The sequence below is a fragment of the Notechis scutatus genome, chromosome 2 (genome assembly GCF_049901735.1).
Source record: "Notechis scutatus isolate UNSWTSFEM ecotype Mainland chromosome 2, rNotScu1.2, whole genome shotgun sequence".
NCBI lineage: Eukaryota > Metazoa > Chordata > Lepidosauria > Squamata > Elapidae > Notechis > Notechis scutatus.
The window spans coordinates 57,731,409-57,756,833 of record NC_142010.1 but is presented as its reverse complement, the minus strand read 5'-3'; the positions used below and the strand labels follow the sequence as shown (position 1 = coordinate 57,756,833).

At 37.0% G+C, this 25,425-nt stretch overlaps 1 protein-coding gene and 1 long non-coding RNA gene across 3 annotated transcripts in view; one reads left to right on the top strand and one right to left on the bottom strand.

Moving 5' to 3' along the window:
* Positions 1-622: 622 nt before the first annotated feature.
* LOC148132032 (uncharacterized) overlaps positions 623-25,425 on the bottom strand; it is a 124,573-nt gene continuing 99,770 nt past the window's right edge. Inside the window, exon 4 of the long non-coding RNA XR_015747521.1 lies at positions 623-1,418. This is a non-coding gene — a long non-coding RNA (uncharacterized LOC148132032). The remainder of the gene's footprint in view (positions 1,419-25,425) is intronic.
* Positions 17,263-25,425, top strand: part of FBLN2 (fibulin 2) — a 152,010-nt gene continuing 143,847 nt past the window's right edge. Inside the window, exon 1 of one of the 2 annotated variants that reach the window (XM_087954816.1) lies at positions 17,263-17,389. The gene's annotated coding sequence lies outside the window, so the exon portion shown is untranslated. Of the gene's footprint in view, positions 17,598-25,425 lie in introns of both variants that reach the window. The other variant, XM_087954815.1, reaches the window with a different exon arrangement.

The window sequence follows — 25,425 nt, the reverse complement described above, 5'->3', positions numbered from 1 at the left end:
AGTGAAGATTTTTTTTAAAAAAAAGATTGGAATTCTGAACCATTTAAATATGAAATATTAGGTAATACTATGATTAAGTCTAAGCCTCTTTGTTTCCCATTGGGTAAATCATGGGATACTAAATGGTGGTTGGCAGATCATCCTGCATTCCAACATACAATGCACATTTAGTTGGGAATAAATTCCTTTGGGACTGACTTTCAATTCCAAACAAAAAACAACCCACTGAATGATGAGGCAACAGCATGAGGTGTCAGGGAAACGTGGCTCCAAGGCTGACAATGGCCTTAATTTAATAAACCTTAGACTTACATTGCTGTTACAGATAGAATAAAAATATAAAAAGCCAGAGCAAGATATTTTCCACATACTTTCTTTGACTGTTGTTGTACCTGTAACAAGCCAAAGATAAGCAATGAATTATTTGGATGGGCATGTTGGCACTTGATAAGTTAGCAGTTCTGTAGGATGAGTCCATAAAGAACACACAATATTGACATAATAAGTGTGAATCCCTTGTCACAGTAATTTTCCTGTTTGTGATAAATTCATTATTCATTCATTGTTTTCATTTGCATACTAGAATAACCCAACAAAATGTCATGCAACTGTCTCTCCGGTTGATGGATAATTCAGTCTTTATTATGGTCATGTAATCCATATACATTTATATAAAGAACACAAATAACAGAATATCAATAAAAATGACAACAAAATACATTAGACTTAGTTGATAAAATATGTCAGTTAAGTTCTGAAATGCTCTGGAATTAAAATGTTAACTGTCTGCTCAATAAAGTATGAGACCTTATTTGGCAGATAATTCATAACCTTTCCTTTTATCCTAGTAAACTAATCTGAGGTAGATAAATTATAAATATGCAAAACCCAATATATACCTTTCAGGGATCTGCCTTGGAATGGGTAGAACATTAAAGCAAAATATTTGTTGTGTGTGGGTGTATGTGTATGTGAGTCCGTGTGTGCATGCATTTTTTCTTCCAAGCATTTTTTTCTACAAGCTCAAGATCTGTTGTTTTTTTTCCAGCTTAAATAAATGTTGATCCATTTACTACAATAGAAATTGACCAATTGGCTTGTTCCCTGAGCTTGCCTTTGTGGGCTAAGAGAGAATGATTGTCTCAGGATCACTCAAGCAGGTCTCATGCCTAAGGCAAGGTTAGAACTCACAGTCTCCTGGTTTCTAGCCCAGTGCGTAACCACAGACCAAACTGAGAAACTAAGGATGCTGATTTTTAGAACCTACTCTTTCTATAGAAGGATATTATTTAAGATTGCAGAACTTTATGAAGAGGTGTGGTGGCTCAAGGGCTTGATGACGCCTGTACTCCAGCGATTTGAATCCTAGCACTGCATGACCGAGTGAGCTCCCATCACTTGCCTCAGCTTCTGTCAACCTAGAAGTTCAAAACAATGTTACATGCATTAGATAAATAACTAGTGTGTGTGTGTGTGTGTGTGTGTGTGTGTGTGTGTGTGTGACTTTGTGCAGCAATACAAATGCAACCAATGCTGGACCTGCCTGAATGCGATTTCCTTTTCACCCCCCAAATTTTATTGGTTTTTAAAAACAAACATAAACAAAGCATAAAAACATCAAGCTATCTTCCATAGGTGTACATACAGTGTGCCAGTTGGTTTACAAATTGTTTTGTGCTTCCATTTTGTAGTCTTCAATTACAATTACATTACATATAATCTCATATTGTCAATCAAAAATTAAATATCTTAGTATCATTATTAATCAATCATTTGACTATACTTTTATTCATTCATGTTTTACAAGATAACCATAATTTACTTAGATCTTATAACAGTTCATATTACCATCCCAAATCTATCCTAAAATCATTTTGTAGATATAATAAGAAAGAAGTACATCTTTGTATATTTATTATTTTCTAAAAGTCTACATAATTCATTACTGTACTTTATTGTCTAACCATTGATAGAAAAGACCCCAAATTTTATAAAATTGTTTATCCTCTTGTTCTCTAATTTCAAATGCCAATCTACTCATTTCAGCACATTCCAATATTTTCTTAAAGATTTCCTCCTGTGATGGACCTGAATGCGATTTCCAAATGTGGGGTTACATGGTTGGGAGAAAAGCCCCAGATGCTGCTGCAGAACGCCATCAAATCTTAGGAGTCTGAAGCTAGTGATGCCCTCTGCGTAGTACATGAGTGTGAACAGAATGGACTGGCAATCTCTGAGAAAAGAGGACACATTGGAAAAGACCCTGATGTTGGGAAAGATTCAAGACAAACAGATAAGGCGACAGCAAAGGATGAGGTGTCCATCTGTATTTAAATGTTCATCTGCATTTAAAAAACACAGGCCACTCTTTTGAAGACAACAAAGTCCATTATTTGGACAGCAAGGATTACTGGTTTGAAAGAGGTGTCAAAGAGACCATTTATGTCAGAATTGAACAGCCCTTTCTCAACAGAGGGCGAGGGATACAACCTCATCTTTCAACAACATCATCTATCAACATCGTCTATCTCCAGTCTACAACACAGTCCTTTCAACAGTTCCAAGAAGGCCAGCAATTTCACCTCTACCGTAAACTGGTTACATTATGTTATGTTAACAATACAGCAAAAGCAGATACAGAGTTTAAGACATTAACTGTAACGGAAAAGTGATCTCTGCAGAAGCTACACTTTCAAAAGAAAGGAGAATAAAAAACTGGAAATGTGATAGTAATTGACTGAATTTCTAATTGGAAACAGTGTTCAGTTTCTTAAAGTTGCTTTATTTGAACATACATTATTCTAAACAGCAAATACAGACTTATTAATTAAATATGTATGTAGGTTTGTAAAAATGAATGTATGCCATAAAATAAGATTATGATTTCCATATAAGAAAAATGCTAGTTGAATGAATTAGGTTAAGAGTGGAGAATGATGTTGGGAGGCAAAAATAATAGTTGGCAACTCTATTTCCCCATCTGCTTTCTCATTTCAAAAGTGAGACAAGCACCCCAAAGAGAAAGATGTCAGACTTGCCACTTGCACATCAAATATGACTCTTGGCTTACTTAAGATATTTAAAGGCATTTGAGATGAGTTTTTAAATAGGCCTTTTCCTTCCAATAGATTTTAATAATTGCCATAAGTACGTCATTAGTTAATACTGAGCTGAAAGAAACCCAATTATTGAAATGGGTTGCTGTGACATGAATCTCTGTTTAGCGTATTAAAGCTACTCATTCATGTTTAATAATGGAATTAGCCTGTGGGCAACGTTGAAAAGAAAAATCATTATTATTACTTTCCTTCTCCAAACTTTAGATCAATGTTCTTTCTGGAAGACTTCCCCACTGGCTAGGAATTTGAGGACATGCATTCCCAACACGTAGAGAGGACTGACTGATTGATTATGCAGACTCCTGGTGACCACAAAGATAGATTTTATCCATGATGAACTACCCCTAACCTGTTCTTTAAAATGTCCCAACCTCTCACACTGCCACCATAAAAGAGGTACCAAGAGTACAGCTGGAAAAAGCTTTAGTATTATGGACCTTCTTTGCTTTCTTCATTTCCTTTGCCAATTTATATGGCCAGTCATCTCAATGAGTGATTCTGGATGGTGGACAGAATTAAAATACCCCCCCCCCCCCACAAATGTTAAACTACAAAGTAACTGATAAACAACAAACCCAAATCACTAACACAACCAAGAAATAGGTCACTGCACCCAATCAGGTCTCCAGACCTTGGAGCCTTAAAGGGTTCTTTTCTTATTAGTTTAAAAGTGGTGATATAGATAGATAGATAGATAGATAGATAGATAGATAGATAGATAGATAGATAGATAGATAGATAGATAGATAGATAGATAGATAGATAGATAGATAGATAGATAGACAGACAGACAGAAAGACAGACAGAGATGGAGAAGATGATAGATGATAGATAAGATAGACAGACAGATGATGGATGGATGAGGGGATAGATAGAGAGATAGATAATATTAGTGGCTTAATTAAGGAACAAGTTAAAATGATGTAACCTTTTAAACTACTGGGGAAAGTTGATATTTCCTCTACTGGTCTTAAGCTAACATTCCTGTGCTAGCAAGCTTCAGATTTATTGGGCTGCAGTTCTCATCCTAATTGTTGTGATCATATTATGTCATTGTAGAAGTTTATCCAGAGGGGACTGGTGGGAAGCAGGGTTGTAACTTGTGCAAATAAACTGAAACCATATTGTTGGATTTTTAATTTTGTTTAAAACTGATTTTAGAACAAGGCTTTTATTCTTGGTAGAAAATAGCAATTGCATTCAGTTCTCATTTATCATGAACATTTAGAACAACTGACACATAAACACAGCTACGGATAAAAAAACTAGCCCTTCTTTGATTACTTCAATATCTATGTCTCACTATCACTGCTACCAACTTATACCATAGATCTTAAGGAACTCTGTGATAAACTTTCTTTTTTCTTTTTAAATAAATTTTATTAAGTTTCCAAATTTTAAAAACATAAAATAAAACTTTATACATTGTTACCAACATCAAAACATTTTTTTGCATCTCCTCACATTTTTCAGTATATGTATTTACTTATTCCTTTACCATTACATCTTACTCTTAAACTTTCATATGTATGTATATGTATATATGTATGTGTGTGTGTTTTTTCCTGCAAAAACTGCAAGTAACTCAAAACTCAAATAAGTAAAAATTATTTTCTTATAGCAGCACCTCTCATGGTAGCATACAATTAAAAGCACAGTGAAACAGCAATATAAAGCCATAATAAAAATATCAATTAAAGCAAATCAGTTAAAAGCATCAGGAACACTAGACTACATGGGTAATGGTAGGAAAACACTATTTAGCAGCACTATATGATGGCTGAAATATATAAACCTGAAAAGTATAATTCAATTGTACAGATATAAATACATCTACTAATGCATTCCTGTAGCCTTACAACTTGATTGAAAAAACAAGAGGGCCCAGAATGAGATGTTTTGCTATAATACTCCCTCATACATTACTATGCAACACACCCTTGACTTTTTAGATCTGTTTTAGTACTATCAAATGCCTTCTTGATAAGTTTGTGATGGAAAATAAAAATGCTGTGGTTAAATCAAAGCTTAGCTGGATGGCCAGTTTTAGAAGGTGGGGTTCTGTAAAATTGTTACACTCTTTCATTTTGGAATATGGCAGTAATATTTTCTAGTACTATATTGGCCAATTCCACTAAGAAGCTTCTTCCCACTTCTAAATTATAACTTCACTATGCCTTATCTTGGGTAATGGATTCTTCAGAATGGAAGATATATCGACAACTCTTTCTGTATTTATCTTGGTATATCACCAAATGGCCTAGTAAACTGAAATGAAGCATGAGAAATGACTTAACCTTTTCTGCCACTTCCAATCATATTGGGAGATGAATTGGAAGATGAGAAGGTTTTTTAAAACTGGAGAAAGAAATATCAGTAATGCATGCTATACTGATCTAGCACAGTGAAAAAAAGTGTTAAAGATAAATATAAAGAAGACCTAGTTAATGGACTTTCGTACTTTAGTACTGCTATAGGGCACTGCACACCAGAACAACTAGACATAAGGACAGTTTTCCCCCAAATGCCATCACTCTGCTAAACTAATTCCCACAACACTGTCAAACTATTTACTAAAACTGTATTACTATTCTTCTTCTCATCCTTCCTATTGCCTATCTCCTTCCATTTATGACTATAACCTTGTTGTTTGTATCTTTATTATTTATATTGTTTTATTTGTTTCTTAGTATGATTTGATTGCTTATTAGTAACCTATGACTGTGTTGTATCTTATGATTATTGATGAATATATAAATATTCTTTTTATGTACACTGAGAGCATATGCACTAAAGACAAATTCCTTGTGTTCCAATCACACTTGGCCAATAAGGAATTCTATTCTATTCTGTTCTATTCTATTCTATTCTATTCTATTCTATTCTGTTCTGTTCTGTTCTGTTCTGTTCTGTTCTGTTCTATTCTATTCTACTCCTATTCTTTTCTTTTCTATTCTATTCTTAAATGTTGATAACAAATGGAACTGAGACCATTTCCATTGGTTTGTTTAAAGTTTTGGTTAGGAAAAATGAAAATAAACTTTTCATTGGACAAAGATAAATGATTAAAATGTGCTATTTCTAAGTATATTTTAGACAATTTTCAAACCCAATAGCTCTAGTTTTTGTTTTTAAATGCAAGTCATGGGATCATTTGCTGCAGTTAGAAAAAAAAATCCTCTTGTAGCATTTGGATGAAGTATAGCTAAGCACATAATTAAGCTAATGAGACTCATATGTTCCTACAATAAAAGGAAAGTAAATTTTCTAAATAAATTGCAAAGTTAAAGAACAAAATGATTGAGAAGACATCTTGAAATAATGCTAAAAATGCAAACGTTGATTATTTTTTTGCACTTTTCTTCTCATGTAAATCACTGGTAAATATGGCATCTGGTGGAGGAACAGATCTTACAGCTATTGAGTTCATTCTCACAGTAATGAAGCTAAACTGATTTGAGGAAAATAACCAAGCTGCCAGAATCCTTTCAAATTGCAAAAGATGGCAAGTCACAATAAGAGATTTTGCTTTTAAAGGAAATGAAAATGAATATGAAACTGAATAGCCCTATTATAAAATCTACATAAACCAAAGATTTCAGAGTATGTTTAACATATATTATTCTTGAAATTTGCATATTGAACCATGGAAGTTTCAGCTGACTTTCTATAACATTTCTCTCTCTCTGAGCTCTTTCATATCGGTGCTTTGTACAATTTGGGAATTAGTTCCTGTTTGATCTCACTATATAATCTATTTTTATTTCTGAAATTGTTCCACTTGGGTTGAAATCACAGCAAAGCTTGCACTATGCTATCTTTTGAATTACTGTAACCTCTATAGAATTTGCAAGTTTTCCATATTCTAGTTGGCAAGAATTCCTGCCTCACTTGGATCTAGATTTAAATCAGCCATTACTCATCCCCAGAGACTTAAAACATCTGGATTTTTCTTTCTTTTCTTCCCCCCATTTCCCCAGTATTCCAATCTGTCTGCAGTCTTCCACTGCAATGTGCAATCATAGGATGTAATTGATTTTTTTTTTAAAAAAAAAAAAAAAGGCCTGGCTGCAAAATTATGGACATGATTATATTTCTCTTTCACAATTCATCAGGACTTTTAAATGTAGCAGGGGAATGGTAAAAAGCAGCTGGGAAGCTGCTTGTGCAGAATTTCAATGTTTTGGCTTTTTTTTAAAAAAACAAACTTTTCTTTGCATTGTTTTCCATCATAGCAATTCTTTTTCTTTCCTTTTTTTTTTTTTGCAAACCACTTACTAAAAAGTAGACTATTTGTTAAGATGGAGTAGGAGAAAAGTGATTCTTTGTACACCATATTGGGATCAGAATCGGCCCAGCACTACTTACATGTAAAGATAAAATGAATTTTTTCTTAGGAATGCTCTGCCTGAGTCATTTCCAAATGTTGTCTTGTGCTATTTTTGTTTTAAAAAGCCTCTTTTTCTCACATAATAGCTCCTGCATATCTCCATCAGGATCATTTCTTCACTCTCTACAAAAACTAAATACTGAAAGAATTCCCTACAATCAGAGAATCCATTCTCTTGGCAATGGGAAAAAGAGAAAATGAAAACAGACCTGTCCCAATTTTTCAGAAAATAGTCATTCTAAATGGCTCTTTAAAATGGATTTAAAAATCAGATAGGAAAAGAACCAGTAAGAGAAAAGATATATTTGGTTAGGGAACCAGTGACACAAGAAAAAAACAAACTACTGTTTTAATCACCTTTCCATATTTTTCAAGTACAGGTAGTCCTCAACTTACGACAATTGAGCCCAAAAATTCTGTGGGTGAGACATTTGTTAAGTGAGTTTTGCCCCATTTTATGACCTTCCTTGCCACATTTGTTAAGTGAATCACTGCAGTTGTTAAGTTATTAACTCGGTTGTTGAGTGAATCTGGCTTCCCCATTGACTGCTTGTCAGAAGGTCTCAAAAGGTGATCACATGACCTTGGGACACAGCAAAGGTCATAAGTATGAAGCAGTTGCCAAGCACCTGAATTTTGATCACATGACCATGGGGATGTTACAAAGGTTATAACTGAAAAATGTTGTTTTGTTTCAGCAAATTTGTAACTTTGAACAGTCACTAAATGAACTGGTGTAAGTCAAGGATTACCTGTAATACTCTTTATGTTGATGGTCCATTTTCACAACTTTCCTTTTAGGGAGATATGAAAATAACAAAAATGCAACAACTAATTCAGATTTGTTTCCCTAAAGTATGGGTGTGGGTATGCCACCCCCTTTAAACCAGTTACTGTGTTGGCAATATGATCACACAACTAGCTTTTCCAGCAGACAAAACCATGCTGGATTAAATGAAAACAATACATTTTAAGCTTTGTCTGCACAAGTCAGGGTTTTTGCGTGTGTGTGTGTGTGTGTGAAATTATGATTTGATTTATTCTTCTAATAAGTTGTTGTCAGTCCCGAAGTCATGTATGAATCTTCTTGACTCCATGGACCACAGCATGCCAGACCACTTCACTGTCTGTCCAAATTCATATTTATTGCGTTGATGACACTATCTAGCCATCTCACCCACTGCCATCTCCTTCTCATTGGTCTTTTCCAATGAGTTCTCCCTTCTCATTAGGTGGCTGAAGTATTTGAGCTTCAGCTTCAGTATCTGTTTCCTAATACAGGGGTCCCTAATCTCCAGTCTGTGGACCGGCACCGGTCCCATAGCATGCCAGAAATGGGTCCGTGCAAACAAAAGCCCCATCCACCGGATGCAGGCAGCACGTGAACCCACGCCCCCACTGGTCCACAGAAAAACCTCTCACCACGGAACTGGTCCCTGGTGCGCAAAAGGTTGGTAGCCGTTGTCCTAATACACGAATAATTAAAGTCATTCACTTGCTGGTTTGCTTCCTCTATTGGTCTCAGTAAACAGAGAATTAGTACATGCAGTATAATCACGTATTCTTTAGGACTAAACTTTTTTTTCTTGTAATGCTTGTTTCTTAGAAAAAAAATGCTTTTCCTGCACCACCAAGCAACCACTTCCACCTGACACACCTCGAAGATTACGAGGAAATCTGATCTGGCCAGGCTCCCAGATGCCTCAAAGATACAAAGGAACAACTGTAAACAGAAGAGTTTAGCATGAAAAGGTAATCAGAAAAGAACCTAGTGGGAATCTGACTAGGAGAAAAGATAACCTAGATGTCTTAGACAGAACTGTGTTTAGTATTTTTTTTTTAAGAGAAAAACATTTCACTCTATATTTTGCACACACACACACAGAAATGTACACTGAGCCCAAATCAATCACACATTGTTTCTTTTGCAGAAATGTTTCATTTTTTGTAATGGACAGATGGGTTTAATTTTTAGTTTTCCCAACCTGGTAGCATTTGCAATGTATCAGCACAACTTAAGGAAACCTCCCATTTTTATTACTCTCATTTCCTTCCTTGCTTTGGAATACAAAGGGTTCAACAAAGCAATTTAAAATATTTGAAGAAGAACATCTTCCTGGTTGACTCAATGCTTGCATGGCTGTTATACTTTCCTCCTTATTGTGCCAAGCTCACAGGCAGGTGCAGCTGTTATTGTCTCCAACTGACCTCTGACAGCCGATTATCTAAACACTTAGGATGAATGAAAAAGAGTGTGCTTCCTCGGTCCCAATTCCAATACAATCAGTAGGCACAGAGGGTCTTCATTAGGACCACCTATGGAGGGTGAAGAGGGTCATTCCTGTCCATACTCTCCCAGTCAGATTGCCAGCATCCCAGGCCTTTAGAGAAAAGATTCTGAACATAGCCAAGTGTGATCAATCACCTCCCAATATTGTATTCAGGACAGGAGTGATCAGAGAGATTAACAACATGGATACCAGCAAATTTATCCAATATATTTACTGTCATTATTTAAAAAACGGAAGCACAACTGTTCAATTCATGATGGCTGTTGCAAGATGAGTTATAGCACAACACTGGAAAAATTCAGAGCCTTCCTCATTAGATCTGATATGAAAAATTGCAGAAATTGGTGGTTGTGGAAAATTGGTATATAAAAGATGGAAGATGTGATATATTAGACAAGTTATCTTTGATTCATTTGGAGAAACAGTTATCCTTTTTGTAAAACATAATAATTTGTTTACTCCGGTATTTATGCAAGTTTTTGATTTTTTCTTAGACTTTTTAAAATATGATAATTCTACTGTGATATTTTTTTTTTTTATTGCTGTCTTGCATTTTCCATTATTGTTTTTACTGTGTATTTTATCACCAGATCATATATCCCTCACTCTATATCTGTGGTAAGCAAAGTGAAAATTAAAACAAAAGTATGATCAATCACATCCCAAGTGCTAAATCACATGTCCTGAATGGTGAATTGAAACTGAAGGATATCCTTTTCATTCAACAAACTTCAGAATATTTGTTTTTCTCTATAAGCACTAAAAATGAGGATGGATGTATTGCCACAAATGTTTAAATTTCTTTCACTTTTAATGCTTATCCAAAGTATTTTTGTGTTTAATCCTAGGTTTTTGTAATCTTTTAGGATAGTTTGGCTATCTTATGTTTTGAATGTTTACACACATTGGAGAAAGTGTAAAGTTATACAGACAAAGCCAAACATCATTAAAAGTTGTACTTGGAATCTTCTCCAGCATTTCCACTTTTTTTTCAAATTAATTATCCAACTGCATAAAGAAGACTGTTAATTTTCCTTAATTGTGGCTTTCCTGAATTACACAAATTTCCTCAACATCAGGTATAGATTTACAGAATGGATTATTGTCTCCTGGTGACTGCCTAGACTGGTGTCTGTACTTTTCTTGGTGAGATTTTGGAAATGGTTTCTTTTCCTTCCTAGTGCTGCAAGCTGGCCTTCATATCAAAAGTTGGACTAGAACTTACACATTTTCAAAACAATTGAAGAAGGCTTCTGGCTTTCCTTTACCAAGCAAGATGAAGTGGCTGTTGATTCAGAAATATTCTGCATTTAGGATAACATTAGGTTTGTACTGGACAGAGCAGACTAACAACCTCAGCATTTCTGGATTCATGGTTTCTGTTGGAAGCTGTGGCCAGAAATATTTTGCCCAGTTCCAGCTGATAAGCCAGTTATTGCTTTTCCTGGAATAGGATGGACAGAGGGCAGTCACTCATCCTCCTATAATCTCTTGATAGGATTACTGTAATTTGCTCTACATGGCCCTGCCCTTGAAGGCCACCCAGAAACTTCAGACAAAGTTGGTCCTTTTCTCTTAAGCTGATTTCTGACAGATGAATATGATTTTTGAGCAAGAAGATCAAAGGGAAGTAAATGAAAATGTCATAAAATATTTAGTTTCCTCACCCCCCCCTTTTTTTTTTTACTTTAAAAGTATTCTAGGAAGCAAAGATGAAAATGAATGGAGGAGTTGTGGCAACAAGAATTGTCTAACACTAGTTTCACATGGATGCCTTATATGTGCACAGTCTAGTGAAAGTAATAGTATGAAAAGATAAATGCTAACCTTTTTCAAATTGCTGGAATGTTTAATAAATTTATACGTGCATCAGTGTATCAGATCTTCTGGCTATTTAGAACTTGACAGAATGACTGCTATTGTGAATGATTCACAGCTGTGGTTGTTTTCTAAGGTAGCTCTTCCTGAAGTGGATTTTGCTTTTGTTTTCATGTTTGGGATTAATGGTTGGCATAATTTTTGAATTTTTGTAGCAAAAGAAAAGAAATGACTGGCAGTTCTGAAGATATATCCAGAACCGAAGAAAACTTTTTGTTGTAGTGTTAGATTCCATTATCATATCATTTATCCCTGATATCAGGAAAAAAACAACCCCACAAGTGTTCTTAATGGCTCTGGATAACAAACAATGGATTTTTTCCACCGTCACTACCCACATGGTAGTTTTCTGGAAAAGGAAAAAAAAATACTACATTTCACATTGACATTTCTGAACCAGATATGTTTCTTTAAATTATATTTATTTCAATCATGTTTCTTATAAGACCCAATTTTAATTTAAGATCTAATAATTTTGACAGTAAAAAAATGCATGTTTGCCAAGTAATCCAAGGAGTTAAAGCAGGGGTGTCAAAGTCGCATTGTCAGGCATTTTTACGTGACGTATTGCAATTCCCCCACTTTGCTAAACTAGGTGAGGGTGTGGCCAGCGTGTGAAATATCCGTCCCATGGGCCACGAGTTTGACACCCCTGAGTTAAAGGATTGAGAGAGATAAACCCTCTTCAGATGTTCTTAATGCTTTGTGGCACAGCAACCAAAGTGAAAAGACAAGTGCAAGTATTCTAATTCCATTCTCACTTAGTTCTTGTTACATTCCTCACCTAGTATATCAGCGCCTACAGCAAAATGCCGCTTCTGTTGATTTGATGAAAAACTTTGGGAAAAAATGGGCTTGTAGAGAAAATTCCCATTTTCAAAATGTGCCTTGAGCATAAGGAGGATGCTGATAACGTGGATGGAGTAAGCATAGCTAGCTTGTCCAATGTTTTTGCTTTTTTACATATTGCTGTAGTAAATTCAGAACATATAAAAAGGGCTAAGCACACCTGGAATATGCATCTGTCTTCCCCTTTTTAAAGTTAAAATTAACTTGGTTATTTTAGCCACTTTCTTGGACCTAGAAACAACTAAATTCTTTGTGTTTTATATTGTCCTCTGCAAAATTGATAGTTATCCTCACATTTCCTTATCCGGGGTCATTTATTTATTTTATTTATTTATTTGATTTGCCAATTGTTTACAAGATAATAAGTATAAGTGTATACAGAAGAATACATGAAATGGGTACATATAAGAAAAATAAAAGAAGAATAAGAGAAACAATAGACAGGGAGTTTATGCACGCCCTACAGACTCCTCTTAGGAAAGGGGTGAGGTCAATTGTCTAAGGTTAAAGTTTTTGGGGTTTGGGGAAGAAACTACAGAGTTATTGACCACCGGTTAACTTTGACATTTATCTATTGTGTGCTCTTGTGTTTATCCGGGTCATTAATGAAAAAGAATGAAGAGTATTGTGTCTAGGATTGAATGCTATTTCACCTAACTGTACCAAACTGATGGACTGTCCGTGGGCACTCTGGGAGGGTGATTTACAACTCTGTGGCTTTAACAAGTAGTCATACAACCCATCCCCACATTTAATAGTTTGCTAATCAGCACATCTTGGAATACTTTAACTCAGGGGTTCCCAACCCCCGGTCTGTTGTATGTCAGAAACAGCCCACTGCAAACAAGCAAAGCCCCATCCACAGGGTGCAGGCAGCACACACAACCAGACCCCCTGCAGTCTGCAGAAAAACCTCGCTCCACAGAAATGGTTCCTGATGCCCAAAAGGTTGGGGGCCATTGCTTTAACTCTTCTCTAGAACTATCGATGCCATAGTTAAAATGTTTTGCATTATTAAAAACTAGCTGTATACTTGTGCTTCGCTACAAAACTATGTGATGGGGTTTAGTTTTGGGGGAGAAAAATAAGGGGAAAAAATTCTGCCTCTGCCTACCAGCATCCATTGGTATTCATCTGGCTAACTCCTGTCAGTGTGTGAGAGAGTTGAGGGCTGTTTGGAAACTGAAGCAGTATTTGCTGTGTGAGCAAGGAGGAGACAGCAAGGAGCCTGGGTGTGGCTTAGCTCAACTATTCTGTACTAAAGCTGCTTGCTGTTGTGAAACTGAAACTGAAACCCCTCTCCTCTGCTTGTGTTTTGCATTTGGAACAAATTTCTTTTCAGGTGGGGGGGAGAATTAGAACTCCTTAGCATCAGAGCGTGTTAATAATAATATTCAAAATACTAATGCTCTTATGGTCATTTCAAAAAATTCTTTCTTAGTGAGCACCTAGAAGCCCTATATATATTGCGGTTGATTTCTTCTGGAAATACAGTTCAATACGGTAGCATAATCAGTATCATTCTACCTATATCACTCATTACAGCTTTGAAGGATGTTCTAGTATGTTCCTTCCTATTGTTTGTGTCCTGCCCCCGCCGCCGCCGCTGCTGCTTCTGCCCCCGCCGCCGCCGCTGCTGCTTCTGCCCCGCCGCCGCCGGCTGCTTCTGCCCCCCTGCCGCCGCCGCTGCTGCTCTGCCCCCCATGCTCCGCCGCTGCTTCTGCCCCGCCGCCCCTGCTGCTTCTGCCCTGCCACCGCCACCACTGCTGCATTTGCAGGAGGAGAGGTAGGCGTGAGGCGGGTGAGCTTTCTTCCCCTACCCCACACCCCGCAAAATTTGGCCGGAAAATTAATAAAAATAAATAATTTGCAGGAGGAGAGGTAGGTGTGAGGCAGGCGAGCTTTCCCCCTCCCCCTCCCCGCAAAATTTGGCCGGAAAATTATAAAATAAAAAATAAATAATTTTTAATTAATAATAATAAATAATAAATAATAATTTTATTTTATTTTATTATTTTATTAATTTAATTTAATTTAATTTAATTTAATTTAATTAATTATTTAATTTAATTAAATTAATTATTTAATTTAATTAAATTAATTATTTAATTTAATTAAATTAATTATTTAATTTAATTATGTATGCCCAAACCAAATTTTCATCTTCTAATGTGGCCCAGGGAAGGTGAAAGGTTGGACACCCTGTTCTAGTATGTTCCTTCCTATTGTTTGTGCTATTTATTCTCATGCAAACAACCAGATAATGCAAAGAAAAAAGAAAAAAGGATGGATCAGCAGATTATATGCACTCACACAAACACACACATACACATTGGGTGTGTTCCTTTATAAGCAGAATCCAAACTGAATATGTCAAGCCAGAGGCGTTTAATTATTTTAAGTGTTTTTAATCCATCACACCCAGGAAATATCTATCCAAAAATAACAGCTTCCTTTTGGTTATGATTATACAACTGCTTTCTGCAATTATGGGGAAAGCATAATAACCAAAGTTTTGATCAGAGGAATGAGAGTGACATGCATAAGATAATAAAACATTTTCTAATATATCACTTAAATGTCTAGCATGCAAAAGTATTTTATTACTTAAATGTGGAATTTTTTAAAATTATCTCTAGCTTTTCGTAATTACATGCATATTTTGCTTATGAGCTGAGCAATGACTGAGCCCAGTATTATCAAATGATAGCATACCAAAAGACTGGGTTATCAGCAAAAGTGTGAAGAAAAGATAATGAGGGGGCTTGGGGGGGGTTGAAAGATTGGTTAAACCAATAATTCTCAACCAAGCTCCAAACACTGACATGAGAAGACCTATTCAAGATGCAATTCATGAAAACATTGCTTTGGGGTTGGTGATCTGGTGAACTGCTTGAACAATGTATCAATTATTCCACCTCCAAAGTTATTTAAATAATGTAATCCAAAGTATTAAGAACTCTGTTGCCTGGAAAGCAAAAAACGGCCTTGGAGGAATTCGTTTATTTTGTCTAAGTTTCTTCTGATTCTACTTTAAGCTTTTGTTTATGGTGTCATTCTGACTAATTTATAATAATCTGAGTTCAGAGATCACTTCTAATAATCAATCTGCCATGTATCTCTGCCATAAAAAACTTAAGAATAGTAAAAGAGAATAGCCACCATATTATTTTTGTTCAGTTGTGTTGATCAAAAGTAAGATAGGCTGAAAAGGGATGATCTCTCATTCTTCAAGCTCAGGTTTTCATAATCCAAGTCAGGATAAGATAAATGAAGATAAGTGAAATATCATAACCAAGCAAGGATATATTGGTGTTGTAAGTGGTTCTATGTACTCACATTAAAAATTCAAGAGACAAAACCCTATTTCCACTGTTTTTTAGACTGACTCCCAAATACCCGAATTCCTTAGAGCAGGAGTCCCGAAACTTGACAACTTTAAGACTTGGGGACTTCAACTCCCAGAATTCCTCAGCCAGCTATGCTGGCTGGAGAATTCTGGGAGTTGAAGTCCCCAAGTCTTAAAGTTGTCAAGTTTGGGGACCCCTGCCTTAGAGCAACAACACAACTTACTGCCAAGGCTGCTAAGTACTGATGTTGTGACTGGTCTATTCCATTTCCTGGATACTAAAATCGTCACGTTTCCTTGATATCCAAATCTTCACTATGAAGGACTCTGTACTTTCTGTATGAAACCAAAAGAGCTGAATATTCACCAGCAATAGCTATGAGCCATTTTTCAAAAATGAACCAATATGATGCCATCACTCGGCTATATTTCAGTTTATCTGCATTCACAGGTGGTAGTAATAATTTGCCTCCTTATGATTCAAATAATTTCTGCCTCCTTTATTCCTTTGAAACTCCTGTTTTGTTTAATAAATTTGGTGTTCTTCTTATATTAAGCAACAGAAAAACATTCTTTTGTGAAGCTAACAAAATACATGTTTATATGTTCTACTTTACTCAGGGAAATAAAAGTGAGTGATCCACCTCCAAGGCAATTATGGGTATCTTTTTAATTGGGATATGGTTTCTTTTCCTTTTGTACTTGGTTTGTATTGTAACATACTAGACTAAACCTATACTCCCTCTCTTTTATTTCTCCTTTGTTAAATTACAGGTTGAAAATGTTTGGTGTGAAGCCTCTCTTCATCTAAGATATATTAAAAAAATTATCTCAAATTTTAACTTTAAATTCCGTACCCGTTCTTTTTCTTTCTCGGTGAAATGAAAATTTAGTGTATCTTCCATTAACTCTTTCCTTAAAATCACCTTGCACAGTACGGATTGGCATCCCTCCCTTTCTCTTTTCTGATTCAATTATTTCTATTATTAAAAAAAAACAAAACACTTCCGTTATTTCAATATGTGCAACTTGCCTTTTGATTGTTGAAAGGGATATATGTGCTTGTGGTTTGCTCTCTGCAGGGAGATACTGTGCCCAGTGCCTTTAGAGGGATGGGGTTTGTCCTCACTAGAAATCTCCTCTTCAATTCCAGAGTGAAATATTTCCAGTCTTCCACCCCCTCCCCCCCCCCCCCCCCCGCTCCCGATTCTTTTTCTAACCTTTCCCCGCTTCTTTACAAGCCATTTTCCCTTCCTGGGGACTTCGTGCCTCCCCCCATCCCGTCTCTCGTAATCTCTCCAAACCCGCTGCCCACTTAATTTGTATTAGTCCCTGGTTCTCATCCAAAGTCCCCTGGACTTCCTTCTCCACCCCGCTCGCCCCTCTGACAAAACTTTCCTCTAAAGGCGGAGGAAAGCACTGCTTCTACTACGTGGAGAGAGGAAGAGGTGGGTGGAGAGACATCAAGGGGGCTCTTAACGATGACTGATAGACCCCAACCTCCGGGTTTCAGGTTAGAGAAACAAGTTCTGCAGTTGGTCGGTTTCCTTGGGCTCTTCTTTTAAAAAGTCCCTCCTTCCTTCTCCTTCCCCTCCCGATTTCTCTGGCTCCCTCCTCCCCCCCGTTTTTGGGGTGGTGGGGGTAGCTGCACTAGTGGCGGCGGCGGCAACGCAGCAGCCACAGAGTAGCACAACGGCGCCTGACAGTTGCCTGCATATGGGGTAAGTGTTGGTGGTGGGTTGGGTGGAAGCGGGTCAGAACTGACCGATCGAAGGGTTCAAATGAAGGGCCGCTGGAGACAGTCGGGAAACGGGTCGTTGAGGAGTAGGAGGCGTGAAAGCCAATCCTCGGGATAGACTCTGGGAGCTTTCAGGTCCCACTCCGAAGCGGAGACCCCGTTTGGGTCAACTTTGAGACACCCTCGTTCTCTCTCCGTTCCCAGACGGAGGCTTCCCAGCAGCCCTCCCTTCTGGATTGCGCTCCCGGTATCCAGGGACCAGGTAGCCTAAGGGAGTCGGCGAGCCAAAACAGGGTCCTCGCGACTTCTCCCTGGGAAACCGGGCTGCTTTTTCGGACTCCTTTGCAAAAAAAAGAACGAGCGCAGCACGAGCTGAACTTTGAAAGTGAAGGCTCTTAGGCTGAGGACTTGGAGGGAGCTCAGTAAATGTGACTGAGCGGCAGGAGGTCCCGCTAAGTGATGGGGACGCAAAGGGGGAAAAGCAAATCTGCTTCTGGACGATTGGATGGGAAACGGTAGAAGCCAGAAAAAGTCATAGCGGGGAAGAAAAAAAAAGGAATGTGAATATGAAATCAAGGTGCTAGTACCCGAAGGAAGCGTGGGGGAAACAAAAGACAACAAAATGTTGTTGTTTTTAACTCTCAGTTTTGCTGCAAACAATTCCCTGGGTAGAAGCATTTTGGTAATTAAGTGAAGCTTTTGAGAAGAGTTTCTGGTGACAGAAGAGGACTAAACACCAGTAAATAAAATAAATAAACCTCACTCCATTTTTTTCAAATATGCATCCCCAAATCCTGAAACTCTTTCTGGGAAAAGTTAAAAGAAAGGGGGGGGAGGGGTTCCCGCCACTGAGCAACTTGGAAATATGGGAACGGGGAACTATGTAAATACATTGCAACTTTTTTTTTAACTTAGTACCTTCTACATACTTTGGGATGATGTCTTTTGGGTTTCCCAACCAGAATGGCCAAAAGGCTTTGAATTATGGCAGTTATGATTCCAACATATCTCAGGGATGCCAGACTGGAAGGCTAATGACCTCTGGCCAGATATATCATATGTGAAATCCAACAGATAATTACTACCTAGAAGAGAACTAAATTGACCTTGGAGTAAGGTATTCTTCTGCTCTTGTTTGGTTATATCTGTATAAGGTAAAATATGTAGCTAAATCCAAGAAAGACAGCTTTAAACATTCTTTCTCTGCATCACTTCAAAATGAGTAAAGCAGACAGGAAAAATGAAAAGTACATGTAGCAATCCTTTACATTTTCCATAAGTTCTACTCTCATTGAACAAACAAACTGGCCTCTTGCCTGCAGCATTGATCCATTTTACATTTCTATGACAGTTAGAAAGTAGTGAATTGGATCTGGATTTTTATTATATAATATTTGGGGTAGGTCCTATAAAATCAAGGAATCTGAGTAAGTTCATAGTAAGTTTTGGTGATTCTGTTCAATGTTTGGATCTAATCTGTGGTATGTGAACTATTGGGATCATTTGAAGTAGCCCCTTCCATAGCAGTAGTATGTGAGTATAAATCATTTTCTGAAACAATGCAGTCTCTTATTTCCTCTGCTTATTCCTGTCCCTTCAACACTGAAGCTGCCACTTGGGATTTAGGAATGTTGAGGGGAGAAGAGATTCATCTCTAAATCATCTCTCATACCAATGGGATTAAAGAAAGGTCTTCAGTAAAGAACTGTGATGTAGTAAGACTAGTGACATGAGCACTTGCATATTTTTTTTAATGTAAAACTGGTAGCAACTCAAAAGACAAGATGGTTGAAGTACATGCAGTTAAAGAAGGCACTACCGGCAAGATTGAAAGTTTGGTAAAATTGGAGGAGGAAATTAATGGGGTATGCAAAAGCATGTATTCTGTAAAAAAGATGAATAAACTACACTGAAAACAGAATTGTGCTGTAGTCTAGGAATTATTGTTGACCTCTTCATTCTTAATGTTTTTGCTGTTTTCAGATTTAGATGATGCATTCTTTTGTTCACTTTAAGCAATGGTCTCCATGATTCAGGGCTTCCCTGATTATCCTCCTGCTTGTTATTGTATGTGAATGGAAGCTTTCCTTCCCTGGGTTGGAGCCAGAGGTGGTATTCAGCAGGTTCTGACCAGTTCTGGAGAACTGGTAGTGGAAATTTTGAGTAGTCTGGAGAGCCGGCAAATACCACCTCTGACTGGAGATTTTACAGTTTCCTTCCTCTGCCACGCCCACCAAGCCACGCCCACAGAACCGGTAGTTAAAAAAAAAAAGAATCCCATCACTAGTTGGAGCCTCACTGGGGTATGATTTGGGGATTTTCTGTGTCTGACAATAGTGGGAAAAAATATCCTTTGTCTCCTTGGCAAAAAAAAAAATCAGTTCAGTCTCAAATAATCTCTCCCTAATATTGTTGCAGGCTCCATTGTATCATCTGTATATTTTCAAATGCACTCAACCTGCTGCTGCCAAAATAGCAAAATTTTTGAGATTGCTGATTCATATCTCCTGGGCCTTACTCCAGTGGTCCCTCCTTTTGGTTCAGTATCCATTGTTACCTACAACTTTTTTTCTTTTCTCAGACTGTTTTCTCTCTTCCTTGCTGTCCTTGACTTCTTTTCCAAAGCATCTCTAGTGAGACAACACATCTCTTAGTTTTTATAAAACATTCTCTTAAAATATCTTTTATGATAAATCTTCAGTTGCAATTCTCTAGTTCTCAAATTCCACTTCAACCCATGCTATAAATTAAGTATAAACATATGCAACTGAAAGAGTGTCATATTTCTTCCATGTTAATGATACTTCCACTTTTCTGTCCTTCATCTGTTTTTTCCCAGTGAAAATTTTAGACTGCAAGCCCTTTGGAAGAGAGGCCTTAGTTTTCTGCTTTGTAAAATACCCTGCACTGGTGAAATTTATAACTTGCTGTCACAAGGAAGAAAAGAGAAAAGAACAGAAGAACTATGAATCAAGGAGACATGTTGATTCATAACATCCTAAAATAGAAAGTGCAGGTTCCCAAAAATTAATGTATTATAAACAATCAAATAAAGTGTGATAGAAAAGAAACTGGCAGATAAAAGCCTGGGCTATTTTTGATGTATCGATTTCTTCTGGTGGATTAATAGATTTGTGGCTCAGAAAATGTAGTTCTTTTTGAAGTGAAAAAACTAGCAGGATTCAATTACTTTAGAGAGATGAAAGCTGGCATAGCTTAATGCTTCTCCATAAAATAAAGTTTGAACAAGTAAAAGAAACACCCTCCGTCAAACTAGAAGAGGTTCCTTGTCCCTAATTTTTATTGTTATTATAGTTGATCTCATAAATCTGGGTGAAAGACAGCATAATGATAACTGAGGTTTGGTGGAAGACAGAGAGGAGAGAAAAATATTCATTTGGGATGATACTCAGGGAAGTGGCTGATGATTGAAAGATCACTGAAAAAATAGCAGAAATGAAAGCAAATATTTATTGTGAGTATTGGAAAATGATTGCTAATTGAATGGGTAGGCCATCTAAGTTGGAATAAGTCCTTATTTATTTAGCTTACAGCAGTGTTTCTGAAGTTTTGCAACTTTAAAATGTGTGAACTTCAACTCCCAGAATTCTTCAGCCAGCCAATTCCACACATCTTAACATTGCCAAAGTTGAGAAATGCTGGCTTACAATATTTATCACCATATTATTTATCATTTATCTTGGCTAATGTAGACTCTTATACACCGGGAAAAAGATCAATTCTGAAAGATTCCTGCAAGGTGTTCAGTAACAATGAGGCATCCTGTGTTAAAGAGATCCCTTTGAAATGCAGCATCACATTAAAGGTACCGTAACAGAAGTACTGTCTGCAGAGTTTGTTTTTCTTTTGCTGGACAGTTCCCTTGTTAAGGGTATCTGTTTAAACAACTGGATATGATTGTGGAAGAAGATTACCCTGAGTTGTTTACAAAGATAGATAAGCCTGCCTTTGATATACCATTTTGGAAGACTACATTAATTAGGAATATTGAAATAGTTCTCAATCAATGTCCATTTCCTTTTGATTTTGTCCAGCTCCTAGCAGAAGAAATGTATAAGCAATTGGTATCTTTATAACTCCTTATAATCTCCTTTACACCATCAGCTCAGTAAAAATTTGCAACAAGCGATGTATGTCCTGAGTCTTTATCTATATGCATCTACTCCATTTTTCTGTGAACAGAGTATATTTATTCTTGGAACATGAATATAGAAAGTGACAAGTGTTAGCAGAATGCTCAATTCTTTTTTGCCAATAAAATCTCTTTAAGCTTGTGCATGACTGTATGGGTCCATCGCTAAGAGAAACAAATTGTTAAGAAATGCTCTATTTTATGAACTTTTTGTCAGGATTCTTAAGGAAATCACTGCGGTCATTAAGTGAAGCACATAGTCATTGAGGGAATTTGTCCTCTTACATCTATATTACTTGCTAGAACCTGCTGGGAAGATCACAAATTATGACCATGTGACCCATGATTTATAATGCAATCATCATATGTCCATAATGATTGTTTGACTTGATCGTGTGACTTCAGAGGCACTGAGACAATCACAAGTATAAGGACTGGTTATAAGTCACATTTTTCAGCATCATCACAGCTTCGAATGATTGCTAAACACATGTTTGTTAAGCAGAAGATTACCTGTATATGCATGCCCAGTAAATCTGTATGAATATTTTAATTTTAAGTTTATCCTTCAGCTTCATCAGATTGCCTTTAAATGAATTATCTTTTTTTTTAAGTGCTATCAAACATTTAACACAACAGCAGAAAGAGAAGTATGCATTAATTGGGGGCCAAGGAGTGAGGAGAAGATAGAATAGAGAGGAAATGAAAAGATGAACTGTACAGTCTTATTCACATCTTCTCCAAAATCTACTTCCAGCAAAAAGGTTACAGATTGCACTCTTAATCCCCAGTCAAGACATTTAAGAGGTAAAAAAGGGCAGGGCTAGCTTGGGATAGACATTTCGTTGGTTAATAGTTTTTCACATTTGTTTATACAATTAAATGCTGAGGGAATGATCAGACAGAAGTAACTTCTTTACCATATTTATCTTTATAATATAACTTCTCTGAGTTTTAAGAAATAAATCCCAAAAATAAGATAGGAAGAAAGTGTGTGTGTGTGTGTGTGTGTGTGTGTGTGTGTCTATTCAGGAAGAATGAACTTCCGTCTTCCTGTGAAAAAAAAATCTCAAACTGCTATATTCAGAGCATGCCTTTCTGATTGGAAATGTGAAAATGAAAAAAGATGGATGGGTTAACAGCTGAAGAGACATCTTTTTAAAAAAAATAGAATGATATGCAGAGATCTAAATATGTAATTTTAAAACCATCATATTTGTGGGTAAATATAGGCCACCTTGCCTTAAGTTCTCAAAGCAATAAGACACACTATGTCATGGCCCCATTTACAGGCTTTTACTTCATTTTTACACATTGTGTGTCAACAATTTAAAGGTATCTCATGTCTGTTTTGGATGACCATGTGTCCATTCTGCAATCCGGTTATGGTTACATGACAGTATTCCTGAGTAGCTAAACATCTCATCTTACAAAAATTGCCCTTCCAGTTTTTCTTTCCTGAAATAAAGTGAATGGAACAAAATAAAACTGGGCCGAGACATTTGTTCAACTGTTTGGGAAGAAATGGTTTATAACATTCACATCACAGGCTGAAGAAGAGAATTATCTATCTTGAATATTTGTAGGATGACTATGAAGAAGCTTTGCTTTTATTTTTTAAATGGCAATGGGCCTAAGGGAGAGAAGAAAACTGTCTAAAAGTTCCTCCAGACAGCGAGATGGGCAATATAGAGCAAATAAACAATATGCAGGACACATTCAGGTACTGTATACCTCAGGCTAGAAAAGAAAAGGTAAAGGAGACATGATATAGGGCTCCCTAATTCCCCTGCCACCAAGCCACTCTTGACATATTCAAAAGGAAGCTGTTCTACAGTGGTTTTGGTGAACTTTGATGGTCCTAGAAGGGATCCTGTTTCTTGCCAACAGCACCATCAGTATTTTATTCTTATTTTTGCTTTAATCCGCCTTACCTGATCCTAAGGATCTTCTGTGTGCTAAAACGATAAAATATTGAGTACTTTAAATTAAGTAGGAGGTTGCAAATGTGTGCTACATTAAATGTTGTTTGGTTTACCATCCCTATAATCTTTTGTTATTGGCTGTATTGGTCAGATCTCACACAGCTGGAATTCAACAACATCTGGAGAACCATATGTTCTCCAGTTCAGGGCTGATAAACTGACAGAGAGTGGGGTGGGGGGAGAATCAGCCACTCACCTCATGATATTCTCACTTAGTTTCCTTGCTCCACTCACCACTAGTTAGACTAGTTACTGCTCACATTTGGAATCCTGGTGAGAACAAAGTAAAAAAAAAAAAAACGTCACAAGGAAAAGCTCCTAACTGACTGAGGATGGCTCTTATTGATGATTGGCAATGTCAAAAAGAGACATAGAGTTGGTGTAAAGCAAGTCAGAGTTGGTGTTTCTTTTTTCTTGTTTCTCCTTTTTCCATCAGGTGTTAGAGGCTCTTTGCCGTGTTCTTCATCACTCTGAAGCTGAGTAGTTGTTAACAGTCTTCTTAATTGATTTCTCTATCATTCAGTCTTTTTATATGAAAAACAGTTGTCTCAACATTTCTGCTGCCTCTAGACTTTTAAATATCCCTCTTGATTCAGGAGATACAGAGTTGACTCCCACCTGAGCCTTGTTGACATCAGGCATCCTTCTTGGGGAGTGTGAATATTTGCCATGGACAAATATGTGCTGCACTGCTTGTTCAACTATATTGTCATCACATTATCTTTAGCTCCACTGTTGGAGTGGACTGCACTGTTGCATCAGCAGAAAACTATGTTGCTATGTGGTCGTGCAATTTGTTGACCGCATTGCATATCCCTATCTTGCCTTTTGTTTGTGTGTGTGCATATATTCAAAGTCTCTGCTAGTTAGTATTGTCTGGATGATGCACTGCTTGATTAGTAAAATAACTTTTCTGGCTATGCTACAGTTCCTCTTCACTCTATTGACAGTCGGTGGAAATATTTCTGTCAATCAGGCAATGTGACAGGAACAAGGTGGGTCTCTCGGCTTCATTTTTGGCCTTTTTCTATTTGATCAAACTAAATTAAATAAAAAGAAGAAGAAACAGAAAACATATGAAGGAGCCAAATAATTAGGACACACTATTTTTGGAGAAAGCACTTCTAGCTAGGATTTCTTGCCTCCTCCTCTCTTTTATTTTAATATCATCAACAAGGACCAACTTCTACATTACTTTCTCTCACTGTCTGAATATCATTCAGAGAAATACAAGGCAGAAATAGTTCAGTTATGAGATGTTCTTCTTCTACTTCCAGCATTTCAGCCTTGCACAAAACTGATAAAGATAAAATAGCCCGCCATTCTAGCATTTGCATGAGAAACCAGCTACAGAGCTGCAGTTCTAATGGTACAGTTGGTGCAAATGGGGCTTAGACTTCTAAAAAGTGGCTTGTTGGGAAAACTGGGACAGAGGGGGATTTCTGCCATCCTACTGACCCTAGAAAAATCTAGTCAGGTGATCTATTGTTTCTGCCCTTGCCCATAGCTCTACATTGTTTCCCACTAATTTGCTTCATTGAGAAACACCTAGTCTGAGCTTTACAAAAGTCCATGGATATTCCATAAATGGCAGGAGTTATTTGTTGGGGAACTGGAATGAAAATGGCCAAATTGTCCCCATTCATGGAAAATTTTAACTGCCCTGATTAAAG